The sequence below is a fragment of the Triticum urartu genome, chromosome 7A, assembly GCF_056163025.1.
Source record: "Triticum urartu cultivar PI428250 chromosome 7A, HENAU_Tu73, whole genome shotgun sequence".
In the NCBI taxonomy this organism is placed as follows: domain Eukaryota; kingdom Viridiplantae; phylum Streptophyta; class Magnoliopsida; order Poales; family Poaceae; genus Triticum; species Triticum urartu.
This window is the reverse complement of record NC_141879.1, coordinates 597389159-597410525: the sequence shown is the minus strand read 5'-3', so window position 1 is coordinate 597410525 and position 21367 is coordinate 597389159.

Sequence of the window (21367 nt, the reverse complement as noted above, 5' to 3'; positions counted from 1 at the left end):
TGAGTTTTCAATTCAACCACACCTGGAGATTAATTATCTGCAACAAAATGATCTGTAGCAAAGTACTATGGTAGTTTTGATAATAGTAGTAACAGCAATAGTAAAGGTAACCGTGGTAGCAATGATTTTGTAGCAGTTGAAACAGTAATAGCAGTAGTAGTAACTTAGCAAGAACAATATGTAGGAAATTCGTAGGCATTGCATCGGTGGATTCGTTGGATGATATTCACCATGTAACAGTCATAACCTAGGGCGATACAAAACTAGCCCCGGTTCATAAATATAATGTAGGCATGTATTCTGTAAATAGTCAGACATGCTTATGGAAAGAACTTGTACGACATCTTTTGTCCTACCCACCCGTGGCAGCGGGGTCCATAAAGAAACTAAGGGATATTAAGGCCTCCTTTTAATAGAGAACTAGAACAAAGCATTAACACATGGTAAATACATGAACTCCTCAAACTACGGTCATCACCGGAAAGTATCCCGACTACTATCACTCTGGGGTTTACAGATCATAACACGTAATAGGTGAATATGACTTGCAAGATTGGATCTAGAACGTAGATATAATGGTGAAAACCTAAATGGTTCAGATATAAAATCATGGCACCTGGGCCCAAAGTGACAAGCATTAAGCATGTCAAAGTCATAACAACATCAATCTCAGAACATAATGGATACTAGGGATCAACCCTAATAAAAGTAACTCGATTACGTGATGAATCTCATGCAACTCCTCACCGACCAGCAAGCCTGTGAAGGAATTACTCACTCTCGGTGGGGAGCATCATGGAATTGGTGATGAAGGAGGGTTGGTGATGATGAAGATCAAAGACCCCCCCCCTCTCCGGAGCCCCAAATGGACTCCAGATCCGGCTTCCCAATGAAGAACAGGAGGTGGCGGCGGATCCTTATCATGAAATGTGATAATTCTTCTTGCCTACTTTTTCTCTCTAAATATAGGTATTTATGGAGTCGGAGTTAGGGTCTGCAGGGCCACCAGGTGGGCACAACCCACCTGGGCATGCCTGGAGGGGGGGCCCTAGTGGGTTGTGCTCACCCAGCCCCCTCCGGTGGTTCTTGGCTCTAGTATTTTTCTTTTATTATAAAATAAATCTCCAAAAAGTTTTGTTCCATTACGAGAACTTTTATTTCTGCAGAAAAAACAACACCATGGTAGTTCTGCTGAAAACAGCGTCAGTCCGGGTTAGTTTCATTCAAATCATGCAAATTAGAGTCCAAAACAAGAGGAAAAGCGTTAGGAAAAGTAGATACGACAGAGATGTATCACTTATGTTTACTCGGTGAGATGTTTTAGCGCGAACTAGTTTGTTTGAATTTGCAGGATTGCTATGCAGGATTGCTATGCGGGATTTGTTCTTGCAGCGCACCCGACGTCTTGTAAAATTTTTTTACGGGATACCGTAAACTATTTTTCTAGGACGGCGGCTTGCGGGATCTGCTAGAGATGCCATTACCCCGAAGAACAACACAGTCTCCTCCAACCCGGCCACCGACCGTAAAAAAAGATTACATGTGATAGAACTCCAAGAAGATCAAGGAGAACATTGTATTGAAGATCAAAGAGAGAGAGAGAAGAATCCATCTAACTACTAGCTATGGACCCGTAGGTCTGTGGTGAACTATGCACGCATCATCGGAAGGCTGTAAGGATGATGTAGAATCCCTCCGTGATTGATTCCCCCTCTGGCAGAGTACCGGAAAAGGCCTCCAGATGGGATCACGGAAGAACAGAAGTTTGCGGCGGCAGAAAAAGTGTTTCGGGTGGCTCTTTGTTGGTTTGGTAATATTTGTGAATTTATAGAGGTGGAATTAGGTCAAACGGAGTTCTGTAGGGCCCACAAGCTTAGGAGGTGCGCCCTAGGCTCTCCCATACGTCTTCTGGCCTCCTCCCGTACCTTCGAGGGTCCCTTCTGGTCTGGAAAAAATTATCGTAAAATTTCATCGTGTTTGGAGTTTGTTTGGTACTGATTTTTTGAAAAGCCAAAAACAAGAAAAAACAGGAACTGACACTGGCACTGAGTTAATAAGTTAGTACCCAAAAATGATATAAAATAGAATAACATGTATATAAAGCATCCAAGATTGATGATATAATAGCATGAAACAATAAAAAAATATACGTTGGTGACGTATTGATAACCCACAAGTATAGGGTGTCGCAACAGTTTTTGAGGGTAGAGTATTCAACCGAAATTTATTGATTCGACACAAGGGGAGCCAAAGAATATTCTCAAGTATTAACAGTTGAATTGTCAATTCAACCGCACCTGAAAGACTTAATATCTACAACTAAGTATTTAGTAGCAAAGTAATATAGAAGTAATGGTAACGGTGGCAAAAGTAACAATATTGGGTTTGTAGTGATTGTAACAGTGGCAACAGAAAAGTAACTAAGCAAAGATCAATTTGTGAAAAGCTCGTAGGCAATGGATCAGTGATGGATAATTATGTCGGATGCGATTCCTCATGCAACTGTTATAACATAGGGCGACACAGAACTAGCTCCAGTTCATCAATGTAATGTAGGCATGTATTCCGAATATAGTCATACGTGCTTATGGAAAAGAACTTGCATGGCATCTTTTGTCATACCTTCCCGTGGCAGCGGGGTCCTATTGGAAACTAAGGGATATTAAGGCCTCCTTTTAATAGAGTACCGGAACAAAGCATTAACACTTAGTGAATACATGAACTCCTCAAACTACGGTCATCACCGGGAGTGGTCCCAATTATTGTCACTTCGGGGTTACCGGATCATAACACATAGTAGGCGACTATTGACTTGCAAAATAGGATCAAAAACTCACATATATTCATGAAAACACAATAGGTTCAGATCTGAAATCATGGCACTCGGGTCCTAGTGACAAACATTAAGCATAGCAAAGTCATAGCAACATCAATCTCAGAACATAATGGATACTAGGGGTCAAACCCTAACAATACTAACTCGATTACATGATAAATCTTATCCAACCCATCACCGCCCAGCAAGCCTATGATGGAATTACTCACGCATGGCGGTGAGCATCATCAAATTGGTGATGTAGGAAGGTTGATGATGACGATGGCGACGGATTCCCCTCTTCGGAGCCCCGAACGGGCTCCAGATCAGCCCTCCCGAGAGAGATTAGGGCTTGGCGACGGCTCTGTATCGTAAAACATGATGAATCCTTCTCTCTGGATTTTTTCTCCCCGAACGTGAATATATAGAGTTGGAGTTGAGGCCGGTGGAGCCTTAGGGGGCCCACGAGACAGGGGGCGCGCCCCAGGGGGGTGGGTGCGCCCCCACCCTCGTGGACAGGGTGTGGGCCCCCTGGTGTTGATTCTTTCGCCAACATTTTTTATATATTCCAAAAATATTCTCCGTGAAGTTTCAGGTCATTCCGAGAACTTTTATTTCTGCACAAAAATAACACCATGGCAATTCTGCTGAAATCAACGTCAGTCCGGGTTAGTTCCATTCAAATCATGCAAGTTAGAGTCCAAAACAAGGTCAAAAGTGTTTGGAAAAGTAGATAAGATGGAGACGTATCAACTCCCCCAAGCTTAAACCTTTGCTTGTCCTCAAGCAATTCAGTTGACAAACTGAAAGTGATAAAGAAAAACTTTTACAAACTCTGTTTTATCTTGTTGTTGTAAATATGTAAAGCCAGCATTCAAGTTTTCAGCAAAGATTATGAACTAACCATATTCATAATAACATTTAGGACTCATGTTTACTCATATCAATGGCATAATCAACTAACGAGCAATAATAGTAAATCTCGGATGACAACACTTCTTCAAAACAATCATAATATGATATAACAAGATGGTATCTCGGTAGCCCGTTCTGAGACCGCAAAACATAAATGCAGAGCACCTCTGAAGTTCAAGGACTGACTAAACATTATAATTCATGGTAAGAGATCTAGTCACAGCCATACTCAATGTAAACTAATAGTAATGCATGCAAATGACAGCGGTGCTCTCCAATTGGTGCTTTTTAATAAGAGGATGATGACTCAATATAAAAGTAAATGGATAGGCCCTTCTCAGAGGGAAGCAGGGATTTGTAGAGGTGCCAGAGCTCGATTTTGAAATAGAGATGAATAATATTTTGAGTGGTATACTTTCATTGTCAACATAACAACCGAGAGATCTCGATATCTTCCATGTTGCACACATTATAGGCGGTTCCCAAACAGAATTGTAAATTTTATACTCCCCCACCACCAACAAACATCAATCCATGGCTTGTTCGAAACAACAGGTGCCTCCAACTAACAACAATTTTGGGAGTTTTGTTTGCAATTATTTCAATTTAAGTATGGGACTGGGCATCCCGGTTACCAGTCATTTTCTCATGAATAAGAAGCGGAGTGCACTCCTCTTGAGAATAACCCACCTAGCATGGAAGATATATATAGCCCTAGTTGATGCATGAGCTATTCGAACATACAAAACAGAATTTCATTTGAAGGTTTAGAGTTTGGCACATACAAATTTACTTGAAACGGTAGGTAGATACCGCATATAGGAAGGTATGGTGGACTCATATGGAATAACTTTTGGAGTTTATGAAAGTGGATGCACAAGCAGTATTCCCGCTTAATACAAGTGAAGGCTAGAAATAGACTGGGAAGCGACCAGCTAGAGAGTGACAATAGTCATAAACATACATTAAAATTAATCAACACTGAGTGCAAGCATGAGTAGGATATAATTCATCATGAGCATAAATATCGTGGAAGCTATGTTGATTTTGTTTCAACTATATGCGTGAACATGTGCCAAGTCAAGCCACTCGAATCGTTTAAAGGAGGATATCACCCTATTATACCACATCACAACCTTTTTAATAGCATGTTGACACGCAAGGTAAACCATTATAAACTCCTAGCTAATTAAGCATGATATGAGCAACTATAATATCAAATTATCATTGCAAACATATTTCATTCATAATATGCTGAATCAGGAACGATGAACTAAACATATTTACAAAAACAAGATAGGTCGAGTTCATACCAGTTTTTCTCATCTCAATTAGTTTATCATATATCGTCACTATTGCCTTTCACTTTCACGATCGAACGGTGTGGATAATAATAACAGTGCACGTGCATTGGACTAAGCTGCAATCTGCAAGCATCTATCTATTATATACTTAAGACAAGAGGCAAACAAACTATTACGTTGATCCACATAGGTTTAAAATATATGATCCGTTGATCTAAATAATAATGGTTGAGATCTAAAGTCTAATAGAAGTTACGTACAACATAATTATGTACAACCTGTCACGCTAGTGATTTTTTTTGAAATAACGCTAGAGATAATATGTTCGGGCCAAATAGATAAATGTGTAATCTCAAAAATAAATAAGATAGACGCGTGGACCATAGCCGAACTCGATTGAGATGGAAAAAGGAAGAGGAAGAAGTCCAGTTAGCACACGTTCATAAGAATTAGGCAACAGCGGCAGCGTGGTGCAATCCGTTTTGGGTTGGCATCCAAAGTGCAAACGTGACATGTCCGACATTGTCATGTGCTAATTAATATTTTATTCGGCCACTCCGTCTTAGAAATTACAATTGCATATGATACTATCCTAGGTACAATCTCTTTTTTATCAGGTAAAAAAAGTTATACACGTGTCTTTAGATTAAAAGTAAAAAATCATCTCTTATAAAGTACACATATTTCTGTAATAAAAGGGTTGGAACATAATAATCTAAAATAATAAAGAAAACAATATGTATTACAAAATTTGTCGCAAATATTATAAAAAAGTTATAACGCGTAGGACCAAATATCGATCTATTATTAAGACAAGAGACAAACATGATATTACATTTGTCCATATAGATTAAATTAATTTAACCATTAATTTTAGATGTTAACAGCCTAGATCTGAAATTATAAACGTAACGTACAAATATTGTTGCGTGCAAACACTTTCACATGTCACGTACAATTTTTTTTGGGGGGAACACGTACAAATCTGTTTTTTAGGGGTAACACTATGAATAGTTAACTTGGGCAATTCAGCGCGGACGTCAACATGCATAGGCCACGATGGTGCAATCCAGTTTAAACCACGCGGTTCAGTTCGGACGTCTAAATGCATATGCCATGATGGTGCAATCCGGTCCGTATAGGTATCCTAAATTGCAAAAGAGTAATGGCTACAGTCAATAGCAACATTACCCACGTCACATACAAAAGGAAGCCTGCCTCTATGTCCGTTGCACATCAGTTTATAATAGAAGGAAAAGAAGAGTTTGCACGTAACTGCAGAAAGCTGATATAAAAGAGATTAGATAGACGAATAATCACGAGTGGACATCTTAGATAGAAGCCTATAACTATGGTGTTTTTTTGCATCTGAGAGAAAAACTACAGTGCTTTTTTTAAGAAAAGTATACAAACTGTGCTACCGCCAAAAAGGATTTAAAAAAGATAGAAATCAGAATCAGTTTATTGCACGTGGATTCCTTTTTTTAAGATATATATTGCACATTTATTCCTTCCATGTCGAGCTACCTAGAAAAATCAAAATGCACACTTTGCAACGAGGAAAATATTTCACAATAAAAACTATAGTAACAAGTATTTTTTTTGGAAATACTGGATACACATAATACATAAAAATGTCCCACCCATATATACTCATACATCGTCTACATTTGTCGCAAAGCTTGCATATTAATAAACTAACTATTGATGGGCAGATCATCTTTCACCAATATGAAGTATCAAATACAAGAAAATCAATATCAAATTTGAAATCTTTCTTTAAGTTATAGGCTAAAATAGCTCTGCCATTGTTTTTTTTGCATCATAAAATATCCATGCCATTAATTGTGGCACTTACCAAGTTATAACGATGTGCGGATGAATCAAGCTACCTAAATTCAATGTGGAAGAAACTTCAATGGGCGAAAGAAAGAGGGAAAGTCTTTTTAAGAAATTCAAAATATTGCTTTATTTGGTGGATACATAACATGGCTTATAGGAAAAATAAATAACAAAAAATAGCATTAATTTCCATACAATACCAATATGCAGTTCGCTAGAAATGTATTCATACAATAAGAGTGTTATAATCTGTAAACTCTTTTTGACTTTTTTTTGCGAGGGAAACTCTTTTTGATCTAATGCTGAACGTCGGGACATCACTAAAACCGAGTTGGTAATTCGATTACATTCCACTAATAATATAGAGAGTGAGGACCAATAATATGTCTCTGGTCTACAAGAGCATCCCCTATCACTCTTGCCATCAAGCACTCGAGGGTCCCCATCTTTGGCAAGGGCATTTTAGAATCCAAATCCCTAGAGCCTAGAATATTAATAAAATGTAGTATAATGAATTGTTGGAAGTGAAGTATATTTTTGTTACAAGATATTAGTAGCATGAATATGAGGAGTGAAATGTATATTTAGTTGCTCGATATCAATACAAAATATAGGATAGTGGAATATGTAGAGCCTGTTGTAGTGAGAAGTGTGAAAATAAATATTTGGAGGGAATCATACGTAGCAATCACATGGATATACAAGTTCAACTATAGTAAACATGGGAGGTCGCATTGACTATCATTCACCAAGAGAGGCGCGAGAGTGAGCATATCGTACGAGAAAGAAAATAATTATCTCAATTATGTAATAAGCTATTTCCAGTATATCATAGGGGAATGGTCAGAAACACTACGACAATAGCAATTGGGAGAGAATGTTTGAGTAATTTCACTGAATATACACCGATGGATAACTACATGGCATTAGATGAACACGTCCAACTATACAACACAAATGCAATAAGCATACATGGAAGCATATGACGACATGTCGCTACACCAAACAAAAGAAGTAATGACATTGTGCTTATTGATAAAACAAATGAAGGAGCACTCATGGTTTATACACAAGTCATCAAGGTTTATAGCTTGAAAGATAGACAACAGGGTGTAATGAGCGCAAGAGAGAAAGATTGAGATTAGCATATATGTCTATGATTATCTATGTCATGTACCAAGGTCCTTACTTAGAAATTCCAATCATATTTTATAAAAAAATTCACCTACATGTTTATTATAATTTGAACTGGATGCGATAATAATCTAGAAATGCCTTAAACAAAATAGCACTTTGGGGGAGGTAAAGGACTTGCACATAAAATAATATCAAATAATTATTCATAACAAAAAACTACATATAATGGCATGCCAACATGGTAGAGCTAATATATAGATGTGTTTAAATATACAAGAGGCATCTCTAGCCGCGCAAATGTGCGGGACACAACAATAATGTGAGAGCCACTCAACATTTTCATCATGGTCTTCTCCTCTCCACCCCCAAAGAAAAGAAAAGAAATGAAACTATTTACACGGGAAAGCTCCCAACAAGCAAAAGAAGAACGAGAAATCTTTTTGGGTTTTCTTTTAATTCCTACTACTACAAGCATGGAAAGTAAACTAGCTAAAAGCTGCAACTAATTTTTTTTTGTTTTTTCTTAAGATTCTTCAAACACACAAGAAGAAGGCTTAAAAAGAAATTAAACTAGCATGGATAATACAATGAAAAAGTATGAGCACCGATAACTGGCATGAGTGTGTGAACATGAATGTAATATCGGTGAGAAATACATACTCCTCCAAGCTTAGGCTTTTGGCCTAAGTTGGTCTAGGGCCATGGCTCAAAGCTACCCTCTCCGGTGTACGGAGGAGTGTCCTCTGGGTGCCACTGGTTGGCGATCTCCTCCGGATCCCACTGATAAACAGACCGTCGATAAGGGTCAAGGGGTGGCTCCGGCTCAGGCTCTGGAGCTGATGTCAGGCTCCAGTATGCATGAACGGCCTCCGGCAACACGAGGTACGTGCCTGAAAATATGTTAAACAAAGAGGGCGCAAGCAAGGTAATAATCTCATAGTAGTTTTTATCAAATATCAATCTATATTTAAGCATCTTCTTCGTATCTTTAACAATAAAATCATGTGCTACCATACTCTTATAATCTAGAAAAATAGGAGGCAGCAACTTTTCCTCTTTCTCATAATGCCTAATAGGTATCCTAAAGTGTGCAGCAAGGCGCGAAGCAAAGATACCTCCGAAGATGGGACCCTTTGTACAGTTCAGATTTAATGTTTAGCAACAATAGCGCCTAAACTGAAAGTGGTATCATGAAACAAAGCATGGCACAAAATAACAATATCAGGAGCACTGAGATTTCCACTGTTCCCGTGACCAATTAAGCATCTACTAACAAATATTGCAAAGTAACATAGAACAGGAAAATGTATGCTAGTAATTCTTGCATCAGAAACTTTCCTCGTTTCCCCTACAACAATCATATCAATAAATCCCTCCACATCATTACGATGTTGTTCCTCTATGCTGCCCACAAAGGTTATCGTACAGACCTGGCAAAAATCATATAGTGACATCTCCTTTACCCCATCATATAAGTGAAATTCCACCGAAGGTGGTGATTTCTTAGCATGAAAGTGAAAATTTTGCACAAAAATATTAGTGAGGAGGAGATAATGTTTGCGCTGGTCGCGGAGGAAGTCGATCAGGCCTGCATTCTCAGCCAAATAATAAAAGTCTTCATAAATCTCGGCTGCTTTCAAGAACTCATCACAAGGCCATTCGCACGGCCGAACCTCCGCAGTGCGAGGGAGATTATATTTGGGCTTCTTATTCTCTTCACTTTGCTTATCCTTCGAGCTTCGGCTCGAAGATCCCCTCAACAATCTCTTCATCATTTTCTTTCTCTAAAAAAATTCTGAAATTTTTAGTGACTCAAAATAAAAGTGAATCAAACTCAACAAGATTGATAGCAACTACTCGTACAAGTGCCTAGAGGCCATATCATGCACTAAAACTACTTTTGACCACATAAATTTGACATGCAAGCTCAAGAACAGGGTCACCTAAGCAGCAAAAATTTACAATAAATAAAGCACTAAAACAAAAACTGATTGGACCATTGGAGGAGTCACATACCGAAGAACAATCGCCAAAGTAGTTTTGTGAATGGAGCTTTGTGCAAGGAGATCGAAAATGGCAGCAAGATGAGCTAGAACTTGGTTTTGAGCTGGTGGATGAATTTTTCTGGAGGAAGACGGTGTGTGTGGGTGCAAGAATAAGTGGAGGGGGCCCACGTGGGGTCCACGAGGCAGGGGGGCGTGCCCCAGGGGGGTGGGCGCGCCCAGGACCCTCGTGGCCAGGTGGTGAGGCCCCCTGGTGTGTTCTCAGTGCCAATAATTCTTAAATATTCTAGAAAAAATCATATAAAATTTTCAGGGCATTTGAAGAACTTTTATTTTCGGGGTATTTTTTATTGCAAGGATAATGCAGAAAAAGACAGAAAATACTATTTTTGCTTTATTTAATTTAAATAACAGAAAGTAAAAAGAGGGTACTGATACGTCTCCAACGTATCTATAATTTTTGATTATTCCATGCTACTATATTATCTGTTTTGGATGTTTAATGGGCTTTAATATGCAATTTTATATTATTTTTTGGACTAACCTATTAACCGAAGGCCCATTGCAAATTGTTGTTTTTTTGCCTATTTCAGTGTTTCGCAGAAATGGAATATCAAACGGAATCCAAACGGAATGAAACCTTCGTGAGGATCTTTTTTTGGAATAAACCCAATCTAGGAGACTTGGAGTGGAGGTCAAGGAAGCAACGAGGTGGCCACGAGGTAGGGCGGTGTGCCCCGGGGGGCAGGTGCGCCCCCACTCTCGTGGGCCCCTCGTAGCTCCACCGACCTACTTCTTTCGCCTATATATACTCTTATACCCTGAAAACATCCAGGGGAGCCACGAAACCACTTTTCCACCGCCGCAACGTTCTGTACCCGTGAGATCCTATTCGGGGACCTTTTCCGGCGATCTGCCGAAGGGGGATTCGATCACGGAGGGCTTCTACATCAACACCATAGCCTCTCCGATGATGTGTGAGTAGTTTACCATAGACCTTTGGGTCCATAGTTATTAGCTAGTTGGCTTCTTCTCTCTCTTTGGTTCTCAATACAAAGTTCTCAATACTTTTTGCGGTGTGTTTGCCGAGATCCGATGAATTGTGGGTTTATGATCAAGTTTATCTATGAAGAATATTTGATTCTTCTCTGAATTCTTATATGCATGATTTGATATCTTTGCATGTCTCTTCAAATTATTAGTTTGGTTTGGCCTACTAGATTGATCTTTCTTGCAATGGGAGAAGTGCTTAGCTTTGGGTTCAATCTTGCGGTGTCCTTTCCCAGTGACAGTAGGGGCAGCAAGGCACGTATTGTATTGTTGCTATCCAGGATAAAAACATGGGGTTTATATCATATTGCTTGAGTTTATCCCTCTACATCATGTCATCTTGCCTAATGTGTTACTCTGTTCTTATGAACTTAATACTCTAGATGCATGCTGGATAGCGGCCGATGTGTGGAGTAATAGTAGTAGATGTAGAATCGTTTCGGTCTACTTGACACGGACGTGTTGCCTGATACGTCTCCAATGTATCTATAATTTTTGATTGCTCCATGCTATATTATCTACTGTTTTGGATGTTTATGGGCTTTATTATACACTTTTATATCATTTTTGGGACTAACCTATTAACCCAAAGCCCAGTGTCAGTTTCTGTTTTTTTCCTTGTTTTAGAGTATCGCAGAAAAGGAAAATCAAATGGAGTCCAATTGACCTGAAACTTCACGGAACTTATTTTTGGAAGGAAAACAACCTGATAGACTTGGAGTGCACGTTAGGGAAGAAACAAGGGAGCCATGAGGTAGGGGGGGGGCGCCCACCCCCTTAGGGCGCACCCTCCACCCTCGTGGGCCCCTCGTGGCTCCCCTGACATACTTCTTCCGCCTATATATCTCCATATACCTAAAACGATCGGGGAGAACAATAGATCGGGAGTTCTGCCGCCAAAAGCCTCCATAGCCATCGAAAGCCAATCTAGACCCGTTCCGGTACCCTGCCGGAGGGGGAATCCCTCTCCGGTGGCCATCTTCATCATCCCGGTGCTCTCCATGAGGAGGAGGGAGTAGTTCTCCCTCGGGTCTGAGGGTGTGTACCAGTAGCTATGTGTTTGATCTCTCTCTCTCTCTCTCTCTCTCTCTCTCGTGTTCTTGATTTGGCACGATCTTGATGTGTCGCAAGCTTTGCTATTATAGTTGGATCTTATGTTTCTCCTCCCCCTCTACTCTCTTGTAATGAATTGAGTTTTTCCTTTGAAGTTATCTTATCGGATTGAGTCTTTAAATATTTGAGAACACTTGATGTATGTCTTGCCATGCGTATCTATGGTGACATTGGGATATCACGTGATTCACTTGATGTATGTTTTGGTGATCAACTTGCGGGTTCCGCCCATGAACCTATTCATAGGGGTTGGCACACGTTTTCGTCGTGATTCTCTAGTAGAAACTTTGGGGCACTCTTTGAGGTCCTTTGTGTTGGTTTGAATAGATGAATCTGAGATTGTGTGACGCATATCGTATAATCATACCCACGGATACTTGAGGTGACATTGGAGTATCTAGGTGACATTAGGGTTTTGGTTGATTTCTGTCTTAAGGTGTTATTCTAGTACGAACTCTAGGGATGTTTGTGACACTTATAGGAATAGCCCAACGGATTGATTGGAAAGAATAACTTTGAGGTGGTTTCGTACCCTACCATATTCTCTTTGTTCGTTCTCCGCTATTAGTGACTTTGGAGTGACTCTTTGTTGCATGTTGAGGGATAGTTATATGATCCAATTATGCTATTATTGTTGAGGGAACTTGCACTAGCGAAAGTATGAACCCTAGGCCTTGTTTCAACGCATTTCAATACCGTTTACGCTCACTTTTATCATTAGTTACCTTGCTGTTTTTTATAATTTCAGATTACAAATACCTTTATCTACTATCCATATTGCACTTGTATCACCATCTCTTCGCCGAACTAGTGCACCTATACAATTTACCATTGTATTGGGTGTGTTGGGGACACAAGAGACTCTTTGTTATTTGGTTGCAGGGTTGCTTGAGAGAGACCATATTCATCCTACGCCTCCTACGGATTGATAAACCTTAGGTCATCCACTTGAGGGAAATTTGCTACTGTCCTACAAACCTCTGCACTTGGAGGCCCAACAACGTCTACAAGAAGAAGGTTGTGTAGTAGACATCAAGATCTTTTTTGGCGCCGTTGCCGGGGAGGTTAGCGCTTGAAGGTATATCTTTGGATCTTGCAATCGAGTCTTTTAGTTTCTTGTGTTATCACTAGTTTAATTTATAAAAGAAAATTACAAAAAAATGGAATTAAGGTTACCTCATATGCTTCATCTTTTTAATATCTATCATGAAAATAAGGATTCCGATAATTGTGCTCAAGTGCTAGAAGAAGAATGCATTAGAATGTTTGGCACTAAATATTTGAATGATGAGCATGATTGCAATGTTGTTAGTATGAATTCCTTGAATATCTATGATGCTAATGATATGCAAAGCCACAAGCTTGGGGAAGCTATGTTTGATGAAGATGATATTTTTTGTACCCCAAGTTTTGATGAGAAAATTTATTATGATGAAAGCATGCCTCCTATTTATGATGATTATTGTGATGACTTGTATGCTATACAGAATAATGATATCCATGAAACTTGTCATCATGATTCTAGTTTTCAATTGGATTATGCCTCACATGATAATTATTTTGTTGAGCTTGCCCCCACTACTATTCATGAGAAGAAATTTGCTTATGTGGAGAGTAATAAAATTTCTATGCTTGTAGACCATTAAAAGAATGCTTTAGGTGATAGTTATATTGTTGAATTCATTCATGATGCTACTGAAAATTATTATGATGGAGGAATATATTCTTGTAGGAATTGCAATAATATCAAGTTTCCTCTTTATGTGCTTAAAGTTTTGAAGTTATGCTTGTTTTGCCCTCCTATGCTAGTTGATTATTGTTCCCACAAGTTGTTTGCTCACAAAATCCCTATGCATAGGAAGTGGGTTAGACTTAAATGTGCTAGTCATATTCTTCATGATGCTCTATTTATGTTTCAATTCTTAACTTTTATGTGAGCATCATTGAAATCATCATGCCTAGCTAGGGGCGTTAAACGACATCGCTTGTTCGGAGGCAACCCAACTTTATTTTTATTCCTTGCTTTTTTTATCCTGTTTAGTAATAAATAATTTATCTAGCCTTTGTTTTTTTTGTGTTTTTTGTGTTTAATTAGTGTTTGTGCCAAGTAGAACCGTTGGGAAGACTTGGGGAAAGTCTTTGCGATCATGCTGTAAAAAACAGAAACTTTAGCGCTCACGAGAATTGCTGCCATTTTTTATTGGAAAGTGCTATTTAGTTAATTATTTTTGCAGATGATTAATAGATAAATTCCTCAGGTCCAGCAATTTATTTTAGAATTGTATGAGTTCCAGAAGTATACGTTTGATCCAGATTACCACAGACTGTTCTGTTTTTGATAGATTCTGTTTTTCATGTGTTGTTTACTTATTTTGATGAATCTATGGCTAGTAAAAGAGTTTATAAACCATAAAGAAGTTGGAATACAGTAGGTTTAACACCAATATAAATAAAGAATGAGTTCATTACAGTACCTTGAAGTGGTGATTTATTTTCTTATACTAACAGAGCTTACGAGTTTTCTGTTAAGTTTTGTGTTGTGAAGTTTTCAAGTTTTGGGTAAGGATTCGATGGACTATGAAATATGGAGTGGCAAGAGCCTAATCTTGGGGATGCCCAAGGCACCCCAAGGTAATATTCAAGGATATCCAAGAGCCTAAGCTTGGGGATGCCCCGGAAGGCATCCCCTCTTTCGTCTTCGTTCATCGGTAACTTTACTTGGAGCTATATTTTTATTCACCACATGATATGTGTTTTGCTTGGAGCGTCAATTTATTTTGTTGAGATTTGATTTATGTTATTTAGAACAATGTTTTGCATCTTTTATTTCAATAAAAGTGGCATTGATAGCCTTTACTATGCCTATTTTAGAAGTCCACATGCTGCTGTTTGAAAACAGAAAGTTTACCGCTGTTGCAATAATTCCCTAGAAAAGTCAGAATGTGATAAAATGTTGAAACCTTTTGCATATTAAGCTCTGATAAATTTCCTACAGTGGTAATTTTCTTTCATAATTTTTGGAGCTAGTGAATTATGGATGTTTCTGCATTCTTTATAGACTGTCCTGTTTAGGCAGATTGCTGTTATGTTTGCATTGTTTGCATATGTTTGCTTCTTTAATGATTCTATTTGAGGATAGGACTATTAAATATGCAGAGGCATTTAGTATCCAATTTTAAATAATAATTTTAGTGATTTTCTACAGTAGAGTATGATAAGGTTTTTGCAATGGTTTATACTAACTTATCTCACGAGTCCTTGTTGAGTTTTGTGTGGATGAAGCTTTTGAGATTTAGGGAGACCGTGATATGAGAGGAATTAAGGAGACACAAAAGCTCAAGCTTGGGGATGCCCAAGGCACCCGAAGATAATATTTCAAGAAGTCTCAAGCGTCTAAGCTTGGGGATGCCCCGGTTGGCATCCCACTTTTCTTCTTCAACAACTATCGGTTAGTATCGGTTGATCCTAAGTTTTTGCTTCTTCACATGATGTTTTCTATTCTTAGATGTCATTTTATTTTGTTTTGCTTGCTGTTTGAATAAAGTATCAAGATCTGAAATTCTTAAATGTTAGAGAGTCTTCACATAGTTGCATAATTATTCGACTACTCATTGATCTTCACTTATATCTTTTGGAGTAGTTTGTCATTTGCTCTAGTACTTCACTTATATCCTTTTAGAGCACGGTGGTGGTTTTATTTTATAGAAATAGCTGAACTCTCATGCTTCACTTATATTATTTTGAGAGTCCTAACCAGCATGGTAGTTTGCTTAAATAATCCTAATATGCTAGGTATTCAAGATTAGTAAAAACTTTCTTATGAGTGTGTCGAATACTAAGAGAAGTTTGATGCTTGATGATTGTTTTGAGATATGGAGGTAATAATATGAAAGTCGTGCTAGTTGAGTAGTAGTGAATTTGAGAAATACTTGTGTTGAAGTTTGCAAGTCCCGTAGCATGCACGTATGGTAAACGTTGTGTAACAAATTTGAAACATGAGGTGTTATTTAATTGTCCTCCTTATGAGTGGCGGTCGGGGACGAGCGATGGTCTTTTCCTACCAATCTATCCCCCTAGGAGCATGCGCGTAGTGCCGAGGTTTTTGATGACTTGTAGAGTTTTGCAATAAGTATGTGAGTTCTTTATGACTAATGTTGAGTCCATGGATTATACGCGCTCTCACCCTTCCATCATTGCTAGCCTCTTCGGTACCGTGCATTGCCCTTTCTCACATTCAGAGTTGGTGCAAACTTCGCCGGTGCATCCAAACCCCGTGATATGATACGCTCTTTCACACATAAAACTCCTTATATCTTCCTCAAAACAGCCACCATACCTACCTATTATGGCATTTCCATAGCCATTCCGAGATATATTGCCATGCAACTTTCCACCATTCCGTTTATCATGACACGTTCATCATTGTCATATTGCTTAGCATGATCATGTAGTTGACATAGTATTTGTGGCAAAGCCACCATTCATAATTATTTCATACATGTCACTCTTGGTTCATTGCATATCCCGGTACATCGCCGGAGGCATTCATATAGAGTCATACTTTGTTCTAGTATCGAGTTGTAATCATTGAGTTGTAAATAAATAGAAGTGTGATGATCATCATTTTCTAGAGCATTGTCCCAAGTGAGGAACAATAATTAAAAAAAAGAGAGAGAAAGTCCATAAAAAAGAGAAGGCCCAAAAAAAGGAAAGGCCATAAAAAAAGAGAAGGCCCAAAAATGAGAGAAAAAGAGAGAAGGGACAATGCTACTATCCTTTGCCACACTTGTGCTTCAAAGTAGCACCATAATCCTCAGGATAGAGAGTCTCTTGTTTTGTCACTGTCATATACTAGTGGGAATTTTTCATTATAGAACTTGGCTTGTATATTCCAACAATGGGCCTCCTCAATTTCCCTAGGTCTTCGTGAGCAAGCAAGTTGGATGCACACCCACTTAGTTTTCTTTTGTTGAGCTTTCATACATTTATAGCTCTAGTGCATCCGTTGCATGGCAATCCCTACTCCTTGCATTAACATCAATCGATGGGCATCTTCATAGCTCATTGATTAGCCTCGTTGATGTGAGACTTTCTCCTTTTTGTCTTCTCCACATAACCCCCATCATCATATTCTATTCCACCCATAGTGCTATATCCATGGCTCACGCTCATGTATTCGTGAAAGTTTATAGGTTTGAGATTACTAAAGTATGAAACAATTGCTTGGCTTGTCATCGGGGTTGTGCATGATGAGAGCATTCTTGTGTGACGAAAATGGAGCATGACTAAACTATATGATTTTGTAGGGATGAACTTTCTTTGGCCATGTTATTTTGAGAAGACATGATTGCTTAGTGAGTATGCTTGAAGTATTATTATTTTTATGTCAATATGAACTTTTGTCTTGAATCTTTCGGATCTGAATATTCATACCACAATTAAGAAGAATTACACTGAAATTATGCCAAGTAGCACTCCGCATCAAAAATTCTGTTTTTTTCATTTACCTACTCGAGGACGAGCAGGAATTAAGCTTGGGGATGCTGATACGTCTCCAACGTATCTATAATTTTTGATTGCTCCATGCTATATTATCTACTATTTTAGATGTTTATGGGCTTTATTATACACTTTTATATCATTTTTGGGACTAACCTATTAACCCAGAGCTCAGTGCCAGTTTATGTTTTTTTTTCCTTGTTTTAGAGTATCGCAGAAAAGGAAAATCAAATAGAGTCCAATTGACCTGAAACTTCATGGAACTTATTTTTGGAAGGAAAGCAACCTGATAGACTTGGAGTGCACATCAGGGAAGAAACGAGGGAGCCACGAGGTAGGGGGGCGCGCCCACCCCCCTAGGGCGTGCCCTCCACCCTCGTGGGCCCCTTGTCGCTCCCCTGACGTACTTCTTCCGCCTATATATCTCCATGTACCCTAAAACGATCGGGGAGCACAATACATCGGGAGTTCCGCCACCAGGAGCCTCCGTAGCCACCGAAAGCCAATCTAGACCCGTTCCGGCACCCTGCCGGAGGGGGAATCCCTCTCCGGTGGCCATCTTCATCATCCCGGTGCTCTCCATGACGAGGAGGGAGTAGTTCTCCCTCAGGGCTGAGGGTATGTACCAGTAGCTATGTGTTTGATCTCTCTCTCTCTCTCTCTCTCTCTCGTGTTCTTGATTTGGCACGATCTTGATGTATCGCGAGCTTTGCTATTATAGTTGGATCTTATGTTTCTCCCCCCTCCACTCTCTTGTAATGAATTGAGTTTTCCCTTTGAAGTTATCTTATCGGATTGAGTCTTTAAACATTTTAGAACACTTGATGTATGTCTTGCCATGCGTATCTGTGGTGACATTGGGATATCACGTGATTCACTTGATGTATGTTTTGGTGATCAACTTGCGGGTTCCTCCCATGAACCTATTCATAGGGGTTGGCACACGTTTTCGACGTGATTCTCCGGTAAAACTTTGGGGCACTCTTTGAGGTCCTTTGTGTTGGTTTGAATAGATGAATCTGAGATTGTGTAACGCATATCGTATAATCATACCCACGGATACTTGAGGTGACATTGGAGTACCTAGGTGACATTAGGGTTTTGGTTGATTTGTGTCTTAAGGTGTTATTGTAGTACGAACTCTAGGGCTGTTTGTGACACTTATAGGAATAGCCCAACGGATTGATTGGAAAGAATAACTTTGAGGTGGTTTCGTACCCTACCATAATCTCTTCGTTCGTTCTCCGCTATTAGTGACTTTAGAGTGACTCTTTGTTGCATGTTGAGGGATAGTTATATGATCCAATTATGCTATTATTGTTGAGGGAACTTTGTAACGCCCTCGATGCGGCTATATCTCCCACGTGTCGAAGCACGACTTAGAGGCATAACCGCATTGAAAGCAATGTCGCAAGTGAGGTAATCTTCGCAAACAACCCATGTAATACAATAAGGGAGAAGATACATAGTTGGCTTACAATCGCCACTTCACACAAATACATGAATAAAGCATTACATCAACCAGATACAATCAAGGTCCGACTACGGAACCAAAATAAAAGAAGACTACCCCAAATGCTACACAGATCCCCGATCATCCCGACTGGGCTCCACTACTGAACAACTGGAGACGGAACAACACAAAGGACAAGATCTTCATCGAGCTCCTCCTTGAGCTCGGTTGCGTCACCTACACGGTTTCATTGGCACCTGCAAGCTGGTTTTGGAAGTATCTGTGAGTCACGGGGACTCAGCAATCTCACACCCTCGCGATCAAGACTATTTAAGCTTATGGGTAAGGTAAAAGGTATGAGGTGGAGCTGCAGCAAGTGACTAGCATATATGGTGGCTAACATACGCAAATGAGAGCGAGAAGAGAAGGCAAAAGCACGGTCGACCAACTATGATCAAGAAGTGATCCTATGTAACCCCCTCGATGCGGCTATATCTCCCACGTGTCGAAGCATGACTTAGAGGCATAACCGCATTGAAAGCAATGTCGCAAGTGAGGTAATATTCACACAACCCATGTAATACATAAGGGAAAGAGATACATAGTTGGCTTACAATCGCCACTTCACACAATTCCATGAATAAAGCATTACATCATCCAGATACAATCAAGGTCCGACTACGGAACCAAAATAAAAGAAGACTACCCCAAATGCTACACAGATCCCCGATCGACCCCAACTGGGCTCCACTACTGATCAACTGGAACGAAACAACACAAAGGACAAGATCTTCATCAAGCTCCTCCTTGAGCTTGGTCGCGTCATCTGCACGGTTCAACGACACCTGCAAGCTAGTTTTGGAAGTATCTGTGAGTCACGGGGACTCAGCAATCTCACACCCTCGCGATCAAGACTATTTAAGCTTATGGGTAAGGTAAAGGTATGAGGTGGAGCTGCAGCAAGTGACTAGCATATATGGTGGCTAGTCTATTCGCAAAAGAGAGCGAGAAGAGAAGGCAAAAGCACGGTCGAACAACTATGATCAAGAAGTGATCCTAGGACAACGTACGTCAAACATAACTCCAACACCGTGTTCACTTCTCGGACTCCGCCGAGAAGAGACCATCACGGTTACACACGCGGTTGATGTATTTAAATTAAGGTCAACTTCAGGTTTTCTACAACCGGACATTAACAAATTCCCATCTGCCCATAACCGTGGGCACGGCTTTCAAAAGTTCAAATCCCTGCAGGGGTGTCCCAACTTCGCCCATCACAAGCTCTCATGGTCAACGAAGGATATTCCTTCTAGCGGGAAGACCCGATCAGACTCGGAATCTTGGTTACAAGACATTTCGACAATGGTAAAACAAGACCAGCAACATCGCTCGAATGTGCCGACAAATCCCGATAGGAGCTGCACATATCTCGTTCTCAGGGCACACTCAGATGAGACTAGCTACGAGTAAAACCAACCCTCAAGTTTCCCCGAGGTGGCCCTGCAGGCAGCTCAGTTCGGACCAACACTTAGAGGAGCACTGGCCCGGGGGGGGGGGGGTGGGTTAAAATAAAGATGACCCTTGGGCAGGCCTACCCAAGGGAAAGAAAAGGCTAGGTGGAGAATGGTAAAACCAATGTTGGGCATTGCTGGAGGAGTTTTATTCAAGGCGAACTGTCAAGGGGTTCCCATTATAACCCAACCGCGTAAGGAACGCAAAATCTGGGAACATAACACCGATATGACGGAAACTAGGGCGGCAAGAGTGGAACAAAACACCAGGCATAAGGCCGAGCCTTCCACCCTTTACCAAGTATATAGATGCATTAACTAAATAAGAGATATTGTGATATCCCAACAAGTAAACATGTTCCAACAAGGAACAACATCTCCATGTTCCAACAAGGAACAAACTTCAATCTTCACCTGCAACTAACAACGCCATAAGAGGGGCTGAGGAAAGCGGTAACATAGCCAAACAACGGTTTGCTAGGACAAGGTGGGTTAGAGGCTTGGTTCAACAATATGGGAGGTATGATAAGCAAGTGGTAGGTATCGCAGCAAAGGCATAGCAAAAGAGCGAGCAACTAGCAAGCAAAGATAGAAGTGATTTCGAGGGTATGGTCATCTTGCCTGAGATCCCGCAAGGAAGAAGAACGAGTCCATGAAGAAGACAAACGGACGTAGTCGAACGTGTCCTCACAAACACGACATTATCGGAACCAACCCGAAGAAGC